At 43.3% G+C, this 25,344-nt stretch overlaps 1 protein-coding gene across 1 annotated transcript in view; it reads right to left on the bottom strand.

Annotated features, from left to right (window-relative positions):
* Nucleotides 1-25,344, bottom strand: part of CDH4 (cadherin 4) — a 572,130-nt gene that overhangs the window by 472,984 nt on the left and 73,802 nt on the right. The gene's annotated exons all lie outside the window — the stretch shown is intronic.

The raw sequence follows: 25,344 nt of genomic DNA on the forward strand, positions 1-25,344 counted from the left end.
CACTCCAATCTGACCTACAGACCTCACCAAGGTTTTACTAAAGGCACCAAGAATGTCTTTCAGCAAAAGAAAACCCCAGATCAGGCTTGAACTTCGCTGTCTAGACTCAAAGTTTCTTTAATCTGGGACTTCAGTATTTATGACTTGGCATATTTGAAGAGTGCTGGCCAGTTACTGTAAAGGATTTCTCAGGGTTAGTGTAGTGCTTCCCCACCTAGATTCAGGGTATTCAGGAACATCAAAAGGACAACTATGGGTCTTCTCTGTGTCTTCACTCAAGGATACAGGATAGTGACTTGTTACACTGCTGGTGAGATCAACTCTATCATGTCATTAGGCTGTCTGGGCTCTCCTTCTTAACCTTTGACTTATTTATTTCCCCCTTTGGAATTATTTAGAATCTTCAGGGAAATATTTTGAGTCTACTGCCTATCTTTCATCTATCTAACTTGTATCATGTTGTGTTCCCCCCTTACATTTTCTTCAACAAGATTCAGCATCTACTGCTGATGCTTGCCTGAATCAACTGTTAAATATCTTGCTTTTCAAATGATGCTTTTCTAATTTCACCACTTATTCCTCATTTATTAGTCAATATTATGCTGTCAGGAAGTATTGCCTCCATGTGTTTTTAATAACTTAAAAAAAAAAAAAAGACCACTAGGGTTATCACCGGGGCTTGGTGCCTGTAAGACAAATCTTCTGCTCCTTGCAACCTTTTTCCTTTTCTTTGCTTTCTTTTTCGGATGGAGACAGAGAAGAATTGAGAGGGAAGGGGAGAGTGAGCGGGAGGAAGAGAAATGCATGCAACACTGCTCTGTAGGTGGGTACTGGGGCCTAGAACCCAGATGTTTGCACATGTCAATGTGTGTACTATACCAGGTGCATCACTGCCCAGCCCTATTACTCTTAATATTATTATAGAGTCAAGGTTTCACTTTTCATCTTATTTATTTATGAGATAAAGAGAAAGAAATTAAGAGGAGGAGAACCAGAACATCACTATGGTCTGTACAATACTGGGGAGCAAACTCAGGACCTCATGACAGCAAGGTGGTGCTCTTCCAGTTGTGCTACCTCCTGGGCTGCAGATTCAAGGAATCTATCAGTTATAATCCACCATGGTCATTATCTCTTCATGGTTATAATATGTATATATGTATGGTGTATATATTTGCATATATGTGAATACATCTTTAGTAAATGCATTTTCCTCAGATAGGACCTGTCAGAAAGCCTGTGGGAACTGGCTCCTGCATCTGTTTTCTGTGATCTCCCACCCCCTCCCCCTGACTTCGACATTACTCTTTCTTAATCTCCATCACTAGAACTAATCCATGAGGTCTCCTTTCATAATTATGTCTATTGTCAGCCTCGTTTATTCTGTGTCTTCAGCCCCAGAAGGTGTCTGGCACACAGCAAACATTTAACCAACAAGCCTCAGATGTGTTAGAATCAAGTGAGCCCAGGAGAGCAGGTGTTCTCAGGCATCTTCTTGCCCTGCCCATGACACCCAGGTCTCAGTGATGACTGTGGCTGGAGAGAACTACACTATGAGTCTCTCCTTGACAAGTAGGACCACTGGAATTACTCTGCAGGCTGAAGGTCTCATTTGGGGATACCCCAACCAGCACAGGCAAGGTATGTGCTGATGGGCACATACCTGCTTCCTCAATGTGGACTTTATGTGGTCTCAGGGGACTGAAATTTGGCTATCCCAGGTTGTGAATGCTAATGACATGTCCTGTTTCTGCTTTCCTTCTTGTCTTCTCACCCTTCCTAACCCCCAACCCCATGTCTCCTGCCAGCAAATAAGCTGCCTGAACTCCATCCTCAAGTCAAGGTCTACATTTATGACACTCTACAGAGAGGCAGTAACCTCATCTTAGCAAGTAGCCCTGACACTACAGAGTCTTATTAAAGATGAACCAAGTGCAGGAACCTCTTTGAGGTTCTGCTTTCAATCCTGGAGAATTCCAAGACACTTCTATTTCTCTAGAAACTTTGCTCCAGTCCATTCCAGATCTCCCATAAGGGATTCCACATCACCCTCCTTGTTGCAGATGTCGGGGAGCAGAGATAGCCCCCCACCCCATCACACTCTATGGAATGCTGCCTCTGGGCCTAAGAGCTGCTTACTCTGCATCAGGCCACCTGGCTGGTCTTCAGGATTATTCCAGCTCACACAGGAGATCATTAGGAAACAGCTCTTTAATCCTTCTGCCCCAACAGAATTCCCTGCTGGCTTATTTGTTTGGGGTTTGCCTTGGATTTGTTAATGAAACACTGATTCTGCTGCCTGATAACGAGGTTTGATTCAAGTGGGGCCACCACTGGGACTTTGCAGTAATAAAGTGTGGACCCCACTCCAGATGCATGGATGAGCTGTACTGGAGCACAGGAGAAGAGTGAGGATCAGCGAATAGGAAAACCACTTGAGAAGGGGTAAGTAATTATGAGGTTCCAGATAACCTGGGCAGGGTTCTTGCTAAGGCCAGGGAAGGGGCAGAATTTTATTGGGTACTCACTTAACTGGCTTACCAAAGTTCTTAGTCTTGAGGACAAGGACAAGAGCTGCATCTACTGGAGGGCCAACAAAGGACTGGAGGGGTCTGGTTTAGAGGAGAATTTGGCCTGAGAATTCTGAGCAGCAGCCCCGTAAGAGTCTGACAGCAGTTCTCCTGGAATCAGAATGAGCATGCCATCAGAGTCATCTTGTGACTCTCTCCTTCGCTGTGGTGGCCTCTCCATGAAGATTGAAATCACCGCACACCACACCAGGTCCAGGAGGGTCTGATGCTGCACCCTTCTCATTCTACCCCCAGCTAGACAGATTTCCATCGCAGCAAGGAGGCCACTGTCAGCCCTTCAGGTTGAGAGAGATGGTGTCCTCTCGGAGGATTTTCTGCACCTGTACATCTTAGCACTTACCACTTACCACCTGGCACTTATCTGGGCCTTATGAACTATCCATGTCCCCAATGGACTGAACACCACTCTGCTCTTGAATGTGTCCTTACAGATCACAGCAGCTGACAGAGGTGCTGAGCCTTCCAAGGGCCCAAAGGGGGGTGAGTAACACACCTGGTTAAATGCACGTATTACCAAGCACAAGGACCTGGGTTTAAGCCCCAGCTCCCCACCTGCAAGGGGTTTGCTTCACAAGTGGTGAAGCAGGTCTTTAGGTGTCTATCTTTCTCTTCCTCTCTCTATTTTCCCATCCTCTCTCAATTTCTCTCTCCTATCTAAAAAAAAAATCTAGAAAGAAAAAAGAAAAAATGGAAAAAATGGCTGCAGGGAGCACAGGATTCATGCCGGCACTGAACCCTAGCACCCTGTTAGACAATAGCCTTGTCAGACAAAGTAAGGACTACAAAAGCTGGATAAGGGCAAGAGACTAGCATACTTTAATGATGGCTCTTTGGCTTACTACCAGACCACCTCATCTCCTGGGGCCCTAGTCTAGGAATCCTGGGATTCTCACACAGACATGATGGGCCTAGACCTCTAATAGATCCCTCTCTCCACTGTCACTGGTCAACTCCAGCAGGAACAACATAATGGACCCCTATGTGGGCCCCCATAGGATGTTGCCCTCAATGTGGATCAACAATTGTAGGGACTGCCCCATTCTCAGAAGGGAGGTTGGACCAAAATCTTCTACCTTTCCAGGAAGATGGATTTGACATTGGGTGCACTCTAGAACATTCCTAGCTATGACCACAGAATGTGAGCTCAGACCTACAAGGATACAGAGGTTACACAGGTTCCTGCAATGAATATGGGCTCTAGATCAAATCAATGGGGTTTACAGTTAATGTTATTTATATACTTTTCCAAGATTTGGGAGCTATTATCTTCCCTGATACAGCTTTCTAGTCATATTTCCAACCCTGACACCATCTCCCAGGTAATGCCTTTGGCCCACCTGCATGTTAGCTGTCAAGCTCAGGCAAAAATTAGTAAAGTTATGGGGCCCTTGGAATATGCCTAAAATAGACCTACTAATTTTTTCCAAAATGGAAACCTCAAGTTTCATCTGCTATATTTTTGCTTTTAGATTCCAGATTATTAAAAATTTTGTTTTTCTTTATATCATAATGCTTTTTCAGATACCAAGTTGCAGATGATTATGCCAACCTGACTCCCCCAGGCAGACGACCTCAACTATGTACCCTGGAACCCCATCTCTCTGGAGCCCCGCCCCACTAGGGAAAGATAGAAACAGGCTGGGAGTATGGATTGACCTTCCAGTACCCATGTGCAGCAGAGAAGCAACTGTAGAAGCCAGACTTCCTACCTTCTGCACCCCATAATAATCCTGGGTCCATACTCCCAGCAAGATAGAGAACTGGAAAGTTTCTAGTGGAGGAAATGGGATATGGAGTTCTGGTGGTGGGAAATGTGTGGAATTTTACCCCTCTTAACCTATGGTTTTGTTGATATTTTATATTTTATAAATAAATTAAATTTTAAAAAGTCCAAAAGGGTCACAGGTCATTGGAGGCTAATCCATATAACCATTGTGAGTTGTAACTATATAACTATTGTGAATCCTTCCCAAAGGACAATAAGCAAAGATTACAAAATGATCTGTGCAGTCAAGGACTAATGGATCAAAAGGACATACTTGCAGCCCTGGGTAAGGGCTGTGACAATAATTACTAGAATTGTGACACACTCAAGACCCAAAATTAGGTGCTGAAGATATAGAGCTGGAGGAGACCATGATGCCAGCACCCTCGAGGACCCTCTGACTACACTGGATATAGGAATTAGAAGGAACCCCATGTTGCACAGGAAGAGGATAAGGCAACTGGCCTGAGACCTCAGAGCCTACACCTGTTAGTGCTGGGATTGGGTCAGGGCTGCCTGATTCCTACATACTGATGCCTTTGAGGATGTTCTGGGGACTCACCAAGGAGACCCAGCAAAGTCATAATGATCTACAAGTTTGAGAATTGGAAAGGAAATATCAGGTGAAAGTCATAATAAGCTAGAACTTTGAGATTTGGCAAGGAAGTATCAGGTGAAGGGACCTGAATAGTGTCCTAGAACAAAGAAACAGGGGTCAGAGGATAAGAGATGGGGCATTTCCTCACCAGACACACCCAGAGCCCAATGTACAACTAGCAGGATTGCCAGGAAACCTGGAATCATGTGATATACAGGGAAAACAATGTCTAGGGGCACCCCACAGTACCCACTGAACACCTACTAGGTGTCAGGTGCTGGGGATGGAGAGTGAATGGAATCAAACTGTCACATGATCACAGTGACACTCTGGTACTGGGGGGAAGAGAAAAAGGAATAGTTTCCCATGGAAATCATCAAATTGCAGAGAGAGCCCCAGGGAGAGCAGAGAACTACAGATGGAGGCAGGTAGGCAGTGTGGGTGTAAAGAAGTAACCTTTCTGAGGTAACTAAAGGGTAGGGAGATAGTACAGTAAGAAAAAAAATGCTCTTGATGCATATGAAAAGTCCAGAGGCAAGAGAGAGTCAGTGTGTAGGGTGTTCAAAAGCCTGCAAGGATAGGCCTTACTGGGCACTACCTACTGTCAACACTGGGGAGGAAGAAATGCTGGCATCAATCAGTGATGACCTGATTTCCATTTTTTCAACATCTCTTTGAGTGCTGAGTGAGCACAGAGGATCTGAGAACAGCTAAGAGTTGATATAGTTGCCAAGATCTAATTGCTTGGTATTTGGTGCTTAGAGTAATCAATTTATCTAAATTAGTGGGAAGAAAGGAGAAAAGTTGGAAACTTTAGATTGTTTCTAGTAAGGTAGACTAGAATGTCGTGTTGGATTCTTATAGTGCTTAATAGTCTTGAAAATAGAAAATAAATAAATACATGAAGAAAGACAAGCAACTCACATCTGGAAAAATGTCAAGAGGAATTGAAGTTTCAGTCCATGGGATCACCAGGCAAGTACTTCTGACCTCCTCCTCACTTTCCAAGAGAAGAAGCATGCTTCAAAAATAAGAACTACCCATTGGGAGATATAGATCTGATAGCATCAGCTGAAAAGGCATTAATTATCAGTTCAATGAAAACATATCATCCAAGAAATAGAATGTTCAGGGAAAGAACCTCTGGGAACACACTTGTGAAAAGGAAAGACATCTCTTCAACAAAACAAAACAAAACAAAGCACACTATTAGAATTCATTTAACAATAACTAGGACACCCTACTAGTTGTCTATTTAAGAAAACAAGTCCATCCTCAGTAATTTCATACATGTGTGCATACACACAGTAACATGAACACACATGAGTGTATACATAGACAACTTTGGAGATTCATGGGTAATTTCTATCAATTGAGAATAATCGTAATCTTACATAATTTCTCCCAGTGAACAGTAGAAAAGAATTTTCCATTTTTGCTTTATATAGCTGATATAACTTTAATATCAAAAAATCAAGCCAGAAAAGCATATGAAAAAGAATTACATGTAATCTAACTCTTAAATACAGATATAAATATTAGTGAATGCAATCTAGCATTCACAACTGCATCTTATGATAAATGAAAGGATACTTCAGGACTGTAAGTTTGACTTAATAGAGTGTTTATTAATGTTATGCTTAGGGTACCAGATCAAGGAAAGAAATTACATGATTAACTCAACAGAAGACAAAAAAAATCACAATAAAAGCTAGAGCAAACTGGAAAAAATGGGGTAGTTTCCAAACTTCACAAAATCTTTTAAACCTAAGACAATACAACACTTAATGATGACTTATTAGAGCTATTACTTTTTAGATAAGAAATGAGACAAAGTTATCTGGTAGCATCTCACTTTAACAATAACTGACTAGCTAGTAAGCATAATCAAAGGTACAATGACTGGAAAGAAGTAATTAGAAGTAACATTAGTCATAGATGACATCATTATCCACACTGAAAAAAACCTGAAAGATGTAAATAAGAAACAGAATAGATTTCTTGATATCAGATAAATATAGAAATCTCTTACATGCCAGCTCTCCAGAGTGGTTACAGCACATAATATAATCATAGAAGATATTTACATTCAGAAAAATGTGAAATACCTATGGGTAACTTAAACATGAAATGTGGAAGAACTTTAAGGAAAAAAATTATACAATATTTGACAAAACTTAGATATCTACATAATATAAAACAAATCCCAACAGCACATATACAAATTGTCATCTTATCAAGCTGTAGACACGAAGAAATTATTTTTTAAAACATTTTCTTTTTTTAAGTTTTTATTTATTTATTTTCCCCTTTGTTGCCCCTTTTTATTGTTGTAATTATAATTGTTTTAGTTATTGGTGTCGTTGTTGTTGGATAGGACAGAGAGAAATGGGGAGAGGAGGGGAAGACAGAGAGGGGGAGAGAAAGACAGACACCTGTAGACCTGCTTCACCGCCCATGAAGTGACTCCCATGCAGGTGGGGAGCCAGGGGCTCAAACTGCGATCCTTACGCCTGTCCTTGTGCTTTACACCACATGCGCTTAACCCGTTGCGCTACCGCCCGACTCCCAGGCACAAAGAAATTCTAACAATAATTTCAAAATACTTTTTCTTGTAAAGGGTGTATCCAAATCTATATAGAAGCATAAGCCAAGAGAAAATAGACATTATAATGAGAAATGGGGTTAGAAATATGTCCCAGTGCTAATAAGATGCTATTCATTTAGGGGGGCACTGGTGAAGGATTTAGTAGATATTTTATGTAGGAGCTTTTTCACACCTATGTGGAAAGTTTCTGTGTGAAGAAATGATATTGACTTGCCAAATCTATCTGGAATCCACATAGCTAGCTAGTTACAGAGGATGAGTTAAAACTGTATTTCAGGGGCTGGGCGGTGGTACAGCGGGTTAAGTACATGTCGCAAGGACCAGCGTAAGGATCCTGGTTCGAATCCCTGGATCCCCACCGGCAGAGGGTCACTTTACAAGTTGTGAAGCAGGTCTGCAGGTGTTTATCTTTCTCCCATCCTCTCTGTCTTCCCCTCCTCTCTCAATTTCTCTCTGTCCTATCCAACAACAGCATCAGCAGCAACAACAACAACAATGATAAACAACTAAGGGCAACAATAGGGAAAAAATAGCTTCCAAGAGCAGTGGATTCGTAGTACAGGCACTGAGTCACAGCGATAACCCTGGAGGCAAATAAAACAAAACAAAACAAAAACTGCATTTCACTTCCTCTTCCTCCTCTTTCTCCTCCTTCTCCTTCTTTCTCCTTCCTCATATTTCTTTCTTTCTTTTTCTTTTTCTTTTTCTTTTTCTTTTTTTAAGAGAGAGAGATCGCAGCACCAAAGCTTTCTTCAATGTGAGGCCAGTCTTAGACCTGGAACTGGATTATACATATGACTAAGCAGCTCACTAGCCAAGTGAGCTATTTTGCTGGTCCAAAACTGTTATTTATATCTCCCATATTTTACAAGCTCCAGAAGGCTGAAAGACTTAAAAATGAATGTTTCAGAAAATTATAGAAGCAAATGTAGCACAAAAATCTATGTGGCTTAAGTTTAAAGAAGAATTTCCTAAGATACACACAAACCAATATACAGAGAAAAATCACTGATAACTTTCCAGCACTCAGTTAAACATTTGTATGAGCCAGAAGACATCATAAAGAGGTTTAAGCAGAAGATAGTAGCTAAGAGAATATATTTGTCCCATAAATACCTAATAAAGAGCCAGTCCCTGGAGTATATAAATAACTTGGATAGGTCAGTAAGGAAATAGCAACTCAGCAGAAAAATGAGTGAAAGACCCAAGACTAAAGTTTAATAACAGAAATAAAAGAACATCAAGCAAACATATGGAAATATGTTGAACCTCATCAAGAATTTTGGAAACAGAAATGTAATCACACAATAGCAAGGCAAAAGTCTTCAAAAATCAGACAAAATTTCTGAAAAGCACGAGCAACAGAAATTCTTCACAGTGCTAGTGGGAGTGTCAATTTTTCCACTTGCTTTGGAAAACAATCTGGTGCCTTCGATTAAAGTAGAAAACGAGCAGATCTCTATCAGCTAGAATTTTTATTGTGCATCTAGAACCCTGGGCAACACAGGTGCCAGAAACACGAACTTCAGGGAAGTACCCTTTGTACAAGGAAAATCGTGAAAACAAGCATTTATGGATAAGAGGATAGATGACATGATATGCTTACAACAGAAGAGCAGTAAAAATAAGTAATAAGATATAGCTCCAGGCAGAGGCCTGAGTGGGTTCTATAAATCTTTTAATTGAGAAACCTCCCTGAACAGCAAGATGCACAGATATTGTCTTGAGCAGTTTGGAAACATCAGCAGAGGATACTTTACAAGTTGAGGCACAGGTGGGGTGGGGGTGGGGTGGGGGATGTTCCCTGGAGATAGAGATTGAGTGGGGACTGGGAGCCATCGCTCTCCCTGAGCCCACACTGGGAATCCTCTTTTGACATGAATCTTGGCACTGAGTAAGAAAAGCAAATCCAGAGTGCATTCAGTGGGAGCTTCTACTCTGATGAAGTGGAGTCAAGCAAATGAATGCAAGGTGTGTTCCATGAAGCAGTAACTACGAAGTTCATAGAGTAACTACCACCTCTAAGAGTGAGAGTGGGGTGCCAAGAGGGGATTTGCAGGGGCTTCTCTTGGACAGGCTCTAGCTTCATGTTGGATCTTAATCTCCTATGATTTTCATTACATAATATAAATACGCATCTGTTTGATGCTACCTTTCTATTTTTATGGGAGAAAGCAAAACCATGGCAATACTCCATTATAGGTTTGAGCCCAGAGTTGAGGAATGAACCCAGAGCTTCCTGCATGTAAGGGTTGAACAATCTCTCTGCTCACCTTATTATTTCTTTATTTGTTTACAAGAAGCAGAGAGACTGAAAGAAACCACAGTACAAAGCTTCCTTCAATGTGCTGGGAGGGGCAGGTTTGAACCCCTGGAGCACACTCTCCAAGTGAGATAGTTCATTGGTCCTATTTTGCTATTTTTTTTAACACATCTGTTTGCACAAAATATTTCATGTATTCTTTGGAAGCTAATTTAGGGAGAAAAAAGATGAAAAGCAAAATGACAAATCTGAGGGAAAGGCGGAGCCAGCCTGGACTCATGTCCACATGGTGGTAGCTCAGAGAAACAAGTGAACAACATCCCAGCTGAAGTGGATGAGTAGATGGCCAGCCTCTAGAATGTGCCATGTTTGGTAGTCTCTCAGGGGTCTAATGTAGGCCGTTGCTCTTTCTATCCCTGCCCTGCTGCTATCCCTGGCCACAACTACACAATCTCCTTCTACTGCCAACACTCATTTCTTCCAACCTTCCTTCCAACCCCAAACAGTCTGCACCCACCAGTCCATCTAAGCAGGCTTGCTCAGGCCACTAGCCAAGGTGCCCGGTGCCAATCTCTCCTCTTCCAACTCACTGTCCCCCTGATCTTCCCTGTTCCGAGGGTTGAGCCCAAATGTCTCCCCCTCCAAAAGCTCATCACCAACCTCACAGGTTGGACTGTGCCCAGTGCCTGCTCAGCCCTCCCACACCTGCAATCCACTGTATTCACATTTACCTGCAGATCCACTGTATTCACATTTACCTACAGATCCACTGTATTCACATTTACCTACAGATCCACTGTATTCACATTTACCTGCAGATCCACTGTATTCACATTTACCTGCAGATCCACTATATTCACATTTACCTGCAGATCCACTGTATTCACATTTACCTGCAGATCCACTGTATTCACATTTACCTGCAGATCCACTGTATTCACATTTACCTGCAGATCCACTGTATTCACATTTACCCAGAGCTCTCACAACTGTTCCACAGGACTCCCCACTGCCTTACAGTCTTCCCTCTGTCCCCCATGATGTCAGAAATTCCCAAATGGAACCCTCCAGTGGTCAAGACAGTGCCTGCAGGATGAGTAGTTGGACCCCACTGTTTACAAACCTCTACATGTCCTGACTGGTGTCCAGAACACTGGGGTGTGGTGTCCTGACACTGGGAGCATCTAACCTCACACATGTACTGGAGACTGGTTCCTTAGCCTGCTTCCCCTGCCCCCACCACCACTATGCCCTACTTGGTCCTGTTCCTGCTGCTGAGAAGATTCCTTCAAGGCAGGAACGGAGGGGGGGGGGCAGTCTTTCATGAACATTCATGAGAAACCAAGTTAAAATGAGAACATGCTCCTTCTGAGAAGGAAAGCTGGCAGACAGCACAGTGCAGATGAGAAGGAGGAGGAGGAGGAAGAGGAGGAGGGGGGAGGAGGGGGAGGAGGAGGAGGAAGGGGAGGAAGGGGAGGGCCAAGCTCAGTGTCTGACTAATCAGCTCTGATCAAAGGAGATGCAACCCCCCCCCCACACACACACACACAAAAATCACACCTTGGAGTGACTTACAACTTGCCAAGGGCCTCTCTCATCTGACCATTTCTCCAAGTTCAAATCCCCCCTCCATGTATAGTCATAAAATCAAAGCCATATATATATTTCTTTTCTGCCACCAGGGTTATTGCTGGGGCTCAGTGCTGGCATTATGAATCCTCTGCTCCTGGTGACCATTTTTTTTGTTGTTGCTATTTTAATTTCTTTTTTTAGTTTGATAGGACAGAGAGAAATTGAGGTGGGAGGGGGAGACAGAGAGGTAAAGAGAAAAAGAGACACCTGCAGACCTACTTCACCACTTGTGAAGCATCCTTCTAGCAGGTCTTCGAACCTGGGTCTTTGAACATGGTAATCAGGTGCACCACAGTCTGACCCCAAAAGCCATGATTTCTTATCTTCCCTTACTCCACCTACTCATAGGATCAGGTCTGCATAGGAATCTTAGCAATGGGAGGCATCTGCCCTGTGGCTCTAGAAGAATCAAGAAGGATCTAGAAGGCTTTCCAGGGCACAGAAAAATGCCTAGTATTCCAGCATGGCAAAATATGAGCTCTTGGTGACCTCTCAGGATGACAAACACTCCCTTGTCTGGGGCAGAGGTTTGGTCTCAACATTCTTCTTTATATCTTATTCTTTAAAAGATTTTATTTATTAATGAAAATAGGAGGAGAAAGAAAGAACCACACATCACTCAGGTACATGTGCTGCTGGGGACTGAACTCAAGGCCTCATGCTTGAGAGTCCAGTGCTTTATCCACTGTACTATTTCCCAAACCACAGCATTCTTTCTAAACTACCAGGACAGCTGCATCTCTGGCTGGTTTTCCTGAGCTCCCCGATATACTAAAGTTAGAACAGAGTTGTCTAGCTCCTGGAATCTGAGTGGCCCCTCCACTCTACCCAAAATCTGCCTGCACTTAGTTTTCTTCCTTTGGGGGGGTCCTGTTGGGATGGGAGCAACCACCTACTTGCTTAAATCACTAGTTCACACACATACTACATTTATTTATTGAAATCCTTCCTAAAATTGTGTTTATCTGAGTTTGATCATTCTAGCTGTTTTTCAACTGGTTCTGTTATGTTTTATTACATTCAGACATGCTTTCCTATGACTCAGGTTCTAGTATCTGCTTCAAAATGAACCTTAAGGAATATCTTTGCTTTCTGTTATTTGTCGTATGCTTTACATTGGTTTGTTCTAGCCCTCCCCCGCCAAGAGAATTGGATGAGTCCTGTTAATTTCGTGGGCCTGCTTGGCCCCGCCCCAAGGAACCCGGAGAGGGGGTTCCCGAGTACGAGAGTTCCAGAGTAAGGGAGAGAGTTCCGGAGTTCGAGAGTTTCAGGGTTACAGAGTAAGAGAGAGTTCCAGTGTGCCAGAGTTTCAGAGGGTTCTCAAGTACAAGAGTTCCTGAGTGCCAGAGTTCCAGAGTGACAGAGTTCCTGAGTTCCTGAGTTACAGAGTAAGAGAGAGTGCCAGAGAGACAGAGTTCCTGGGTTCCTGAGTTCCAGAGTAAGAGACGGTTCCTGAGTTTGAGAGTAAGGGAGAGTGCTTGTGCCGCCACAAAGAGACAGCGGAGTTCTGTTTGGTGATTAGTTTGTCTTAGTTTATGAATCGTTGTTCCTGAATAAAGAAATACAGCTTCCCTGCCCAGCCGTTGTCTCCGTTGTCTCTGTTACCCGTTGTGAAGCTAGCCGGCCCGGCAAGAGCCTCCGAAATTTTAACAACAGTTATTTTTCCTGGGACCCTTGGACAGAGACCTCTTTATGTACCTATGCCATTCTGTCTGGGCCTTCAACCCTGTGCATAGTGCTGGTGGTGGTGGGGGGTGGTGTTGGTTCTCTCTGTATCCTTTTGCTCCAGGATACAAGTTCAGAATAGGTGAATTCACTCATGAATGACTAATAGATAGAAGGAGGCCTCATTACAGAGAAATGACCTGACCATGGCTTGCCCAGCACCCTCCTTTCTCAAGCAAAAAACAAGTGGCATCTCAAAGTACTGGTTTGAGGATTCCTACTGTGTGAGTGGGTGTTTTGGGTGTTGCTTCTTAATGTCATCCACCTCTGAGCTGAGAGGCTGACAGAATAAGGCTGAGTGTTTTGAAACCTCTAGCTGGAAAGGAAGGAGTATGCTTCTCTTTGGCTGAGCTGAGACCCATGAAGAAGGACACAGAACATAAATCACCACCTGACTGTCCTGCAATGTGTCTCCTCTCTGTGGCTCACAGGTATGTGCTGACACGAGGAAGATCCAGTATAGCTCACTCAATGTTCAAGGGACTGCAGCTGGAGAACAGAAATCAGTCCTCTCCCACCTAGGTAAATGTCCCAGCTATGGCTCTAGTGACTGGAGCCTGACTCTGAGGAATGGCACTAATCTCTGAACTAGTGCTGTGTGGAGAGGAGAAGCTAGGCTGGGGATGGGGTATTGCTTAGGGAAGAGCAACACACTCCATCTTCCATGGCACTCGCTGCTGTGCTGGCAACCCTCCATCCCCCTTTCCCAAGCGCACAACACTCCTAACTGGCATCTCTTCTGTTTGCTTCTTCTTCTCCTTTAAATTTTATTTATAAAAAGGAAACACTGACGAAAACCATAGGATAAGAGGGGTACAACTCCACACAATTCCCACCATCAGAACTTCATATCCCACACCCTACCTTGATAAATTTCCTATTCTTTAACCCTCTGGGAGTATGGACCCAAGGTAGGATGCAGAAGGTGGAAAGTCTGGCTTCTGTAGTTGCATCCTCACTTAATATGGGCATTGACAAATCAATCTACACTCCCAGCCTGCCTCTCTTTTTCCCTAGTGGGGCGGGGTCCTGGGGAATCAGAGCTCCAGGACACATTAGTGGGGTTGTCTCTCAGGCAAGTCTGGTTGGCATCATGGTAGCATCTGGAACCTGGTGGCTGAAAAGAGAGTTAACATATAAAGCCAAACAAACTGTTGACTAATCATGAACCTAAAGGCTGGAATAGTGCAGATGAAGAGTTGAGGGGGAATCTCCGTTTTGTAGCTAGATAATAGGCATATTTTAGTTATATTCCAAAGGGCCTATGGCTATACTAGTTTTTTTTTTTTTTTTACTTTTTTTCCCCCCATGAGCCTGAAATCTGATATGCAGGTGGATCCTACTTACTGTCTGGGGCGATGGTGTCATGGCTGGAAAATGGACCAGAAAGCTGAATCAGGAAGAGAATAGCTCCCAAATATGGGAAATATAAATATTGTTGATTGTAAACCCCATTCATTTGATATGATCTGGGGCCCACATTCAGCTTTGGAGCCTATGTGACCTCTGTATCCCTGTAGATCTGAGCTCACAGTCTGTGGTCATGAGTAGGAATACTCCAAGGTGCTCTAGTATCAGGACCCATCTTCCTCATGTGGAAGATAGAGTATGTTGTCCAGCCTCCCTTCAGAGGATGGAACATTCTCTACCATTGTTGATCCAAGTTGAGGGCAAGGTCCTATGGGGGTCCCACAAAAAAAAATAGATTTTGTTGTTCCTGATAGAGATGACCTGTAACAATGGAGAGAGGTATTTATTTGAGGTCTAGGCCCATCATGTCTATTTGGGCATCTCAGGACTCCCCGATTAGGGCCCCAGCTGATGGGGTGACCTGTTAGTGACTAAAGAGTCATCGTTAAAGTTTTATTGCAGAAACTTTCCTCCATACACCTCTACCCTCCTTCCTTGGTGGGACTCTCCAAGACAAAATACCTGCTCATTTGCTCACTTGTTCTCTTACAATTGGTGGTGTCTGGCATAGCTCTCTGTACTGGAGCACAGCTCTCTCTCCTGCATGCTCCTGAAAATTCCCAGAGGCGTGGCAGCAGAGAATCTGCTCATTTGGTATACAGCACTGGACTTGAACATATGAGGTTCTCAGTTCAATCCCTGGCATCACATGTACCAGAATGGTGGTTTGGCTTTTTTCTGTCTGATGCAAAACTCTCTCGCACACATGCAATAAATAAAATAAATCTTAAAAAATAAAAACATAGGGGCAGAGGTCTGGGTAGGTACCATCACTTCCATAAGATAATGAAGACAGGCAACTTCCTTGGATCTTAGCAGCTGTGGCTGCCATTTGGGTTCAGTGAGAAGGGAACACACTGTGTGCTACAGTTTTTCTTCTCCTTGGAACCAAGCTCTTGCCAAGAGTTCCAGATTTTAGCTTGTGGATGCTATCTGTTGTTTCTCCCAGAAAGTCACCATCTCTGTTCACTTTCCCTCCAGAAGGATTTGTTTGATCTGTTGTGTCATTGGAGCTTATTATGGCTAATTACTCAATAAAGAACTTTCTTTCCAAGGCCTTTCCTTTAAAGTGCATCTCGCCTGGGTGAAATCGCCGTCTTCCTCTTTTCATTTCGCTGTAGCATAACCACCTTTCATCAAGACGCTGCAGACTCTGATGGGAGCAGTTAGTGCAAATCGAAGCCTTTACATGTTTCCCTTCCCTTTTGCTGTTCTCTGTGAGCTGAAAGATGAAGCGTGTGGGAAAGGAGACGACAGCTCTAAATCCCGCGTCCCTGAAGAAAGGCACCAAGGGTCTGCCAGGGCCGGGATGCCGGCTCATGCTTCATTTACCACTTTGTGGACACGACAAAGCTCTTGCCTAACTCCCCGGGAGCTGCTTGAGTCCACCACGCTGGGGGCACGGAGTACAGGCCAGCTGCATGTTTGCAGTCATCTGTATGCTGGGAATTAAGGGGTTTTAAAGCAAAAGTCTTCTAAAAGGAAATGAACACTTGAAAATACATGCATTTTACTGCAAGTTTTCCCAGGAAAGGGATGATGGAGAGTATATCCACATACACATTTACATACGCATAGGTGGACACACAAATATATACATGGACATAGGCACACAGACATTAACATATATGCAAATACAGAAATGCGGGCATATATAACAGTGTAGCATATCACACCCATATATATGGATGCACAGACACAACTGTGGGTGTGCACACACCAGTATGCACACCCATAGAGACACACACCAGAGATATATCCACACACAATCACAAGGCCACAGGACTTGAGTTGTGTGTAAGATAGCAGGGCTCGCAAATGGCAAATGGGGTGACCCTTGTTAGGAACTTTCCCTTATTGAGGATGGAGAGTGAACACAAGACAGACTGAAAAAACTCTATGGTTTAAGAGGCCATTTCTGTGGTGGTGATGTGTGAATTCATTGTTTCTTTATGAAAAGAAAACCAAGTAGAGAAGTCACTGACCCAGAAACTTCCCCTGGAATTAATGAACTTGGGCTGCCAGTGTGTAAAATATGGGCCTGGTTCTTTGCTGGCTAATTTCTGGGTGATTCTGCTCCTCTTTCTACATCCTCACTTCCTGCCTGACTTTGACCAGCATTAGCATATTAGGAGATGGACAATAATCAGAGGAATCCTATCTAATATAGGGGTACCATAGCTTAGAGGCTGGGGCTCCCCAGAGTGCAGCCTTTTTCTACTACCAGCCCTGAGCTGAAATTTACAGAGAACATTTGGCAGGAAGACTCCCTGCAGAATGAAGGGTTTTATATGGTTTGATGTGGCTCTCTCTCTCTCTCTTTCAGTTCACATATTAATGGAATCGTTCCCTTTGGTAAGAATTATCGCCTCCAGCCCCAGGCCAGACTCTCTGTAGCTCTAAGCCCTAGTGCCAGTCCATAATGATAGAAGCAATGTGTTCTCAAGGCCAAGTCTTCAGACTTACACCAGGTCAGCGAAGGGCCATACACCCGATTCTGTGGAAGAAATACAGGCTGTGTGAAATTCAAAGAAGAAAGAACTTTCAGGATGGATGAGGCCAGGCAAGTGGTTCCCCAATAATCCAGGGTGTGGTAACACACATGACTAAACATTAGCTCTTGTTCAGCCACATCCTTTTCTTGTATTACTCTACCTCCTAGAGAAAACCAGAGACACACTTGGTATCCAAGGATAGGCATAAATGATAGCAGTCATTTAGTTAAAATGGCAAGAAGGCAAGTCTCACTGCACACAGGAAAGAATCCCTAACAGAGGGACCTGGTGGTGGTGTACCTGGCTGAGTGCACACATACTATGTGCTAAGACCCAGGTACAAGCTTCTTGTCTCCAGCTACAAAGAAGAAACTTCCTAAGCTGTGCAGTGCTGCAGGTGACTCTCAGTCTTTGTCTCTCTCCCTCCTCCTCTCAATTTCTCTCTGTTCCAACAAATAATGATAATAATAAAGAATCCTTGATAGAGTCTTTGAAGAGAGTGCCTCTGGTCTTGCCCCTGATATGGTAGGCACCTCACCCAGAGTTTGGACAAGACACTTGGCCTCTGACTTGGTGGAAAGCAGGTGACTCTTATGGTTGATCCTAATTCTACGATTCCTTGCTGGCAATTTTCTTCCTTTGTTAGAACATGAGATCCCTGTTAAGAACTATCTTTTCCTTCTGCACAGCTGCCAAAAAGAAGAGGTTAAATGTAAACAACCCCTTTGAACTTGATTTCTTTTTTTTTTTTTCAAATCAGTCCAGTAAATTCCAACATAGATCCATCTGCTGACTTTAAATAAGTACCCCAAACTGGATGATTTTCAGTGGCTTGGGCTTGGTTCTTTTAAAGGGATATTTTCTAATAGATAAAAAAAAATCCTTTTCATGCTTCACTAATGCAAAAACAGCTGAACCAATTTAGCTCAAACTTTCTCAATAGCTTGTTACAATCCTAATTAAAATATTCACAGACGGCATAAGCTTTGGGGAACATAATATTGCACTGTCAGTCAAATTCTGACTGAATATTTACAACCAGCTAAACAGAAAAGCGAGAGCATGGCATTTATTCTGTGTTGCCTCTTGAAGAAAATGTGGGCAGACAGTTAATGGTGAGAGATTAAAGCAGAAAGAGGCAAGGTTTCCTTGCTTGACTTAACTCATAAACAATGGGGTGTGAAGACTGGGGGCTCTTCATTGAACTGGGGTGGGGTTTATTGAGAAGCCCTCATTAGCCTGATCTCCTGGGAAAGGTAGCTCTGCAGTGAAGAAAGGTTTTATTGCTGGTTGGAATAATGTGGGCTTCAGACATACTAAGATAATACAATCAGATCCACTGTGTCATCCTCCTAGGGCAAAACCCTCTATGAGAGACTACTTGTGAAAGTAACCCACAGACAATAAATAAATAAATAAATAAATAAATAAATAAATAATAGATGTGCTCCAAATCTGGTTGTTCTGTGTTATCCTTCTACCTCAGGCATAGGCTGAGATAAACAAAGACAGACTATTCAAGTGAACAAATCTTAAGAACAAAAAATGTTTGACTTTTTGAAAATGAAATTTCACCTGATGCTTGGTAAGCTCTGTGGCTTCTGAACCATCAGATCTCCTCCTCCTGACAATCTGATCATTTCCAGAACAATCCATAGCATCTGATTCCAAAGACATTTGTATTCCTAGAGGCTGTGAAGGTGGGTGGGTGAGTGGAGGGCTTTTCCTAATTTCACTGTCTTTCAGTTCTTGTGACTTCTTTGTGCATATTAATAGAAATATAGACAGGCAGATGATAGATATAGATCAAAGACAAATACATATATACATAGGTGGATAGTTGTGGATGGATGCATGGTAGATGCATATAGATATATGGATGCTGGATAGATGGATAGACAGACAGGGATGACAGATGGTAGGTAAATGCGCAGACACTATTCACACACTAGCACACAGGTCTGTTTGTCAGAAGCTACTACTCCTCATTGTATGTTTTCAACTGCCCCCATGCTTCTTCTGAGACAACAGAAGACCAGATAGCTAAGTGTGGGCTACACCACAGTCCCCTGGAAGCATGAGCAAGAGCTTAGGGCACTGAGGGCTCCACTTAGGATGCATGTGCTCTTTCACTTGATACTTGGTGTTTGTCTTAGAACCAAAAGTGTCCAGGGGAGAAGCAACTACACCCTGCCCCTCCCTCTGTCCCTTGGCCCTGTGTGGTCACCACTGAGCCCCCATAACACTCACAGCAAGGTCTGACCTCTTCTCCCTCCACATGTACTTCTCCACATGGGCAATGGTGGCACCAAGCTGAGTGCACCCTGTTTCAGCCCCCTCACCTCTACCTGACTGCTCACTGAACAGAGTGGCCTTCTGTAGAGAGGGGCTACATGAATTTTACTGCCTGGACCTTAAAAGACTGAAGGTGGAGTGCAGAGGGTCTTCACTGAAAGAAGCAAACTGGAGCACTTTTCTCCCAGCTCCATGGATCCGGCCACATTTGAGCTGTTTCATTCCCACAGTGGCCACGTCAGATGTGCTGAGTGTGAAGCCAAAACCCATAAGCTAGCAAGAATCAAGTTGGCTTTGCTTTTCTTTAGGAGAAAATGGCCTATAAAATGTGAATGCACTTCTGATGTGGCTAGCAAGACCTAATTATGACTCTCCTTAGGGGGAGTGGATGAAAGTGAGTGTGTGTGTGTGTGTGTTTCTTTTTTGTTGTTGTTAATTTTTAATTTTAAAAAGGAAACACTTACAAAAACCATAGGATAAGAGGGGTACAACTCCACACAATTACCACCACCAGAATGCCATATCCCATCCATCCCCACCCTTGAAAGCTTTCCTATTCTTTATCCCTCTGGGAGTATGGACCCAGGATCATTATGGGATGCAGAAGGTGGAAGGCTTGGCTTCTGTAATTGCTTCCCTGCTGAACATGGGTATTGGCAGGTTGATCCATATTCTCAGCCTGTCTCTCTCTTTCCCTAATGGGGCAGAGCTCTAGGAAAGCAGGACTCCAGGACACATTGGTGGGTGACTCTGTAGTTCTACCAGGCCTCTCAGTCTTTATTCATGGCACCCCAGGACAGCTACACTAAGACACAACTTTGAGACTTGAGGGTGGGGGATCAAATCTTGGGCAATAACTCAATCTTGTCCAGCACATCCTGATTCTAGTTCTGGGTGAAGTGAATGTGATGGGAGGTAGATTGCCTGTGAACTGGCCTTGGTGGCTTGGCAGGACAGGAAGGTTTAGTCAGAGGTATATGTGTAGAAGCAGAGGACACCAGGGCCTGCCATATGCAGAGACCAGGTCAGGCAAGGGCAGAATCATTCTTCCTCTACTCATGATTAACTCTTTTCCTTTTCAGTAGTAAAGGCTGCAGCAGAAAGGGCTGTAGGGTGTCTGTCTTTTGCAGGTGTTTTGTTGGCCTCGAAGAGGAATTCTCCAGTTGATCTTCATAAAGATGCCTGAATAAGTGGCTAGCTCTGGTTATCATCTTAGTAAACCAGGTTAACAGTGTTCATATGAGAGAATATTTGGGTCTCAGAAAGAAAGGTGGTCCGATTCTAATGGCAGACCTCTGCAAACCTGGGTCTTCCCACTCTATGTGCGTGAAGAAGGTTCTAGCTCATGGATAAGCCACTCTAAGCAATGCAGCTGTAGGCATCAGACCTCTTGCAGGGAAGTGGGTAGGTTGAGGCATAAGAGACTCTTCTACAGCAGGAGATGGCAGAAAAGCCCTCCCCATCCAAAACAACATAGAAATCCCCAGACATCGCCATGTCCCTTCAGGGCAACACCACTCCCTGCCTCAAACTGGTGTCATGAAATTTTATACTTGTGGTATCAGCTATTTACACCCCTCATCTAAGAAAGGAGGATAAAACAAACCCTTATAGTGCCGAAACTGCAGAGAAGTCCTCTCTACACAAGGCAGGGCTGCTGGGGTGAAAACCCATCATTCTCTATTGTGCTCAAAGATAAATTTCATTAGAGCAGCCAAGCTAAAATGCAATTTTCATTTTCAGATGTTTCTAAAGCGGCCCATTCTGGGTTCCAATTGGCAGAGCTGTTCCCATCTCTCAGAAGGTGAACCAGGACAAATCATAAATATTGCTCTTTCATCAACTTATACAGGCAAATCAAAGAGGGAAAGAAAGAAAAAGAAGGCAGAATTAACCTGAATTAAAAGCTGGGCTGCAGAAAGAGTGATTAATTTGAGTGGTGTCCACTCTCAATGCTGTAAAATAAAATCTGCCCTTCTATGAAGATGATATTCCTCAGAGTCCAGTATATTAGGGCAGTTTATAAGGTAATGAGTTAGATAACGGTGGTGAAATGAATTTACAGCCCAGAGTTGCAGGCATTATGCAATCCACCATGACAGGACACATCGTCAGGGAGGCTGAAATTAATTTTAATGGAGGAAGAAACATTAGCTGGGAGACAGGCTGCTTTAGTGCTTTGGTGGCTGCATGGAACAAACCCTGGTGCTTGCAACACCTCCAACCACATCTGTAACCCTGGGGACTATCTTCTTCTAAATAAGCTTTGCCTCCAGGGGAGGAGGAAACAGCCTTCCATTTACTAGCTGGAAAAGCCCCCCAGGTCTGCAAAACTTGGGGCATGACACATAGTGGGGCATGAAAAGCAGAACAGCTGAACAGGTGGGGGTCAAATCACAGTCAGAAATCTGTTATACTCCTACTAAAGAGAGGAAAATGAGCTCATTTCTGAAGTATTGAGAGAGTTAAGAAAGGACTTTGGGGGCTCCAGTCCTAGACTGTAGTGTGAGGCTCCTCCATCCTGCAGGATACAGACTGGATGAAGCCTTCTCCCAGGGGGCCATGCTATGAGGTCTCCTGGATTCCCAAGCCCTCTCACTCTTAGACCAGGTGAGGATGGAAAATGGGCCTTTAAGACCTCAGCATTCCCCACATTCAGAGTATCATGCTGAACCTCTGCACTTCAGAAAAATCTAGAAGAGGGAAAGGAAATGACCTGCCCAAGTAAAGGTCACTATGAGACAGACTGGGCACAAGTATCCAGTATATATAAAGAGTGTCTACAAATTAATAAGAAAGTGTCACACCACCTTAGAGTCTTTTACTTTGGTCCAATACACCAACTCCAGTCCAAGTTCTAGTTAGTGTTTTCCCTTCTGATCTTGCTTTTCAACTTCTGCCTAATGAGTGAGATCATTCCATATTCATCCTTCTGTTTCTGACTTATTTCACTTAACATGACTTCTTTAAACTCCATCCAAGATGGGCTAAAAATGGTGAAATCACCATTTTGAATAGCTGAGTAGTATTCCATTGTGTGTATATACCACAACTTGCTCAGCCACTCATCTGTTGCTTCCAGGTTTTGGCTATTACAACTTGTGCTGCTATGAACATAGGTATACACAAATCTTTTTGGATGGGTATGTTGGGTTCCTCAGGATATATCCCCAGGAGAGGAATTGCAGGGTCATAGGGTAGGTCCATTACTAGACTTCTGAGAGTTCTCCAGACTGCTCTCCACAGGGGTTGGACCAATTTACATTCCCACCAGAAGTGCAGGAGGGTTCCTTTGGAGAAGACAAATTCTTCTCTGTTTTGCTTTCATTTCCCCATACTTATCCAGCCTTCCCTATATGCCATCATCTCTTAAGCCATTTGGAGAGATTTAGCCCCATCATCAAAATGTAAATTGATCCAGATGATTTAAAATCATGAAATAATTGAACAAAACTAAAGATAATGAAAATGCTGTTCTGAGGGGAAGTTCTGTCTGAAGTGAGACAATGTCTGGGTAGTATTCAGCATTACTAACTAACTGCTAAAGATAACTATTGATAATTTTTTTCCAAGAAAAATAACCAACTTTCTATTCTCTCCTCATTCGCTCAATTCAATTGTGGAAATCTTTGCCATTATGGTGGGAAAACAGCCCAATGGACATGATCATGATTCAAGTTCACTTGAAAACAGAAGAAAGTTTTCCTTGGGTTTTAGACTTCTCTTCCATCATTAGCACAGATACTGTGATGCTTATAGGGTAGCAGGATGGTTCTGTTCAAGATCCCATATCTATGTTCACAAATTCCAGTCATCTAAGCTCATATTCCAGATCAATTTCATCAGCTAGTGAAATTTCAAGCCCAGAAAACACAGACCATCAACTGCAGTGGGACAAAGAAAGGCGAGCTGAGTATTTTGCAAACACTCACGTTGGGTATATTTTGCTAGATAAGCATCTGTGATTCCTGACTTAGCTGAACAGGGTGCTTCCAGGTATATGATGAATTGGAACAACTTTCAGTGTCTCTCTCAACGTTCATTATTAGAAGGAAACTGGAAAGGTTGATTTCATTTTAAATAGCACTGACAGCTGCCATTAATGATTCCTTCTGTGATTTATCAGAGATATTTATATTTTGTCACCACAGGAAGAATCGTGGGAGTCTATATCCTGTTACATTTTTCTTTCCTCTTTGGTAAAATATGAAGAGGGGAAAATGTGTTGGTAGTTTTTTTTTTTTCTTTAAGAGAAACTCAAGCTAGAACAATCTAAAACTGAAGGTTCTTTTAACATGATCATATGTGTATTGCTACAAAACAGCTAGTCACCATACACAGACTCAGTTGGCACTGAAATGCATTCCTGAGCCTTCTGCCTAGTCTATTGGGCTGTTATATGTTCTTTAAATTAAAGGCTGAGTCACAGGGCCATGCAGGGAATGAAGCTATGGGGCTGACCTCACCAGTGCAGTTTCCAATAACCATATCCAATGAGTCTGTATACCCTCAGTTCCTACCGTGAGATCAGGACCGGCATGGTGTCCTGGAAGTGAGACATAAATAATCATGGCTTCTGACCTCTAAGAGCCCAAGAGCTGGTGAGGCAGGCAGGTATGATTTGCTGATGCAAATCCACAACAACCAAGAGGGCTGGTGAATGACTGTGGCTTCTGATGGGGATTTAGGGAGAAATGGATAGCCAGCTGAACACAGAATCAATTGAAAGTCACATCTCACCTTGATGTGACTCTCCACTGTCTCTTACCTGTGTAGACACACACACTCACACACAATTAATCTGATGCCCTCTTCCATCCTAGCTCTATAATCAGTGAAAAAAGCAGTGAAACAGTGTTATTCACCACCAGTTAAATAGCTCCTGATTTTAGAGTCCTCTGCATTGTTCCCATTGTGCTTAGAGTAGGTCCAAACTTCTGGTCTTGGCCTCTCAGGAGTGCACGTCTGCCTTGGACCTTCTTGTCCCCCTAGGAACTGAGACTCATCCCTGTCTCACTCCCTTACCCTATTGGCTCCTATCCAAGGTTTGCCAGAATTACATGCCACTTCCCATTACAGAGTCTCTCACCATGACCTCTGGATCATTCATTCCTCTTACATGGGATGCTTCACTGTCTTCACAGCTCTCCTGTATGAAATCATCTCACTAACATATTCATGTATGTTTCTGCCTCTCCCCTCTGGAGTGTGATCCCTGGAGGAAGGAGATATACAGCTAAAGTGCTTAGAAATCTATCACATTCCAAGTGGTGCTAAGTGCTCAGTGGATCTCTGTTGAAATGGAAGAACAAAGGGAATTTGAAAAGAACTCTGCAAAATGTCAGTTCCATGGAGAGTACCTCTCAAATTCTATCTTCCTTGCCAGCAGAAGCTACACCTGTCAGCACCAGGCCCAGTGACTCTGCACTAAACCTTCTATGTGAGACAATAAGGTCATGTCCCTGACATACATCCTTGATCTCCACAAAAGTCCCAAGTATTGGGCTAACTGATCAAAACCCTCCCTCCTTGAAACTACATTTAAATCTGACAAAGTTTACTTCTATACTGCCTCACTCTACTAAGATGAATAATTATTAGCTGTGCTCCAGCTAGAATACCTTGCATTACTGCTGTAGGTCTGATGACCAAAAGCTAGCAGCACAGCTTATCTGGGTTGTGCCCCCTCTTTTGTCATGTGTGATGACACAGGTTTGAACCAGGCACCCACCACATTGGAGGTAGCTTCAGTATTAAGGTCTCTCTCTGTCTCTTTATCTGAATTAAGCTGATCTGGATAAGCAAAGTCCTTGGTGATACAAAAGTAAGGATAGAGAAGAAAGAGGGAGAGAGAGGGAGGAAAAAGGAGGAGGGAGAGCAGAAGGAGGATGTAACCTGGTAT

The sequence above is a fragment of the Erinaceus europaeus genome, chromosome 1 (genome assembly GCF_950295315.1).
Source record: "Erinaceus europaeus chromosome 1, mEriEur2.1, whole genome shotgun sequence".
Classification (NCBI taxonomy): domain Eukaryota; kingdom Metazoa; phylum Chordata; class Mammalia; order Eulipotyphla; family Erinaceidae; genus Erinaceus; species Erinaceus europaeus.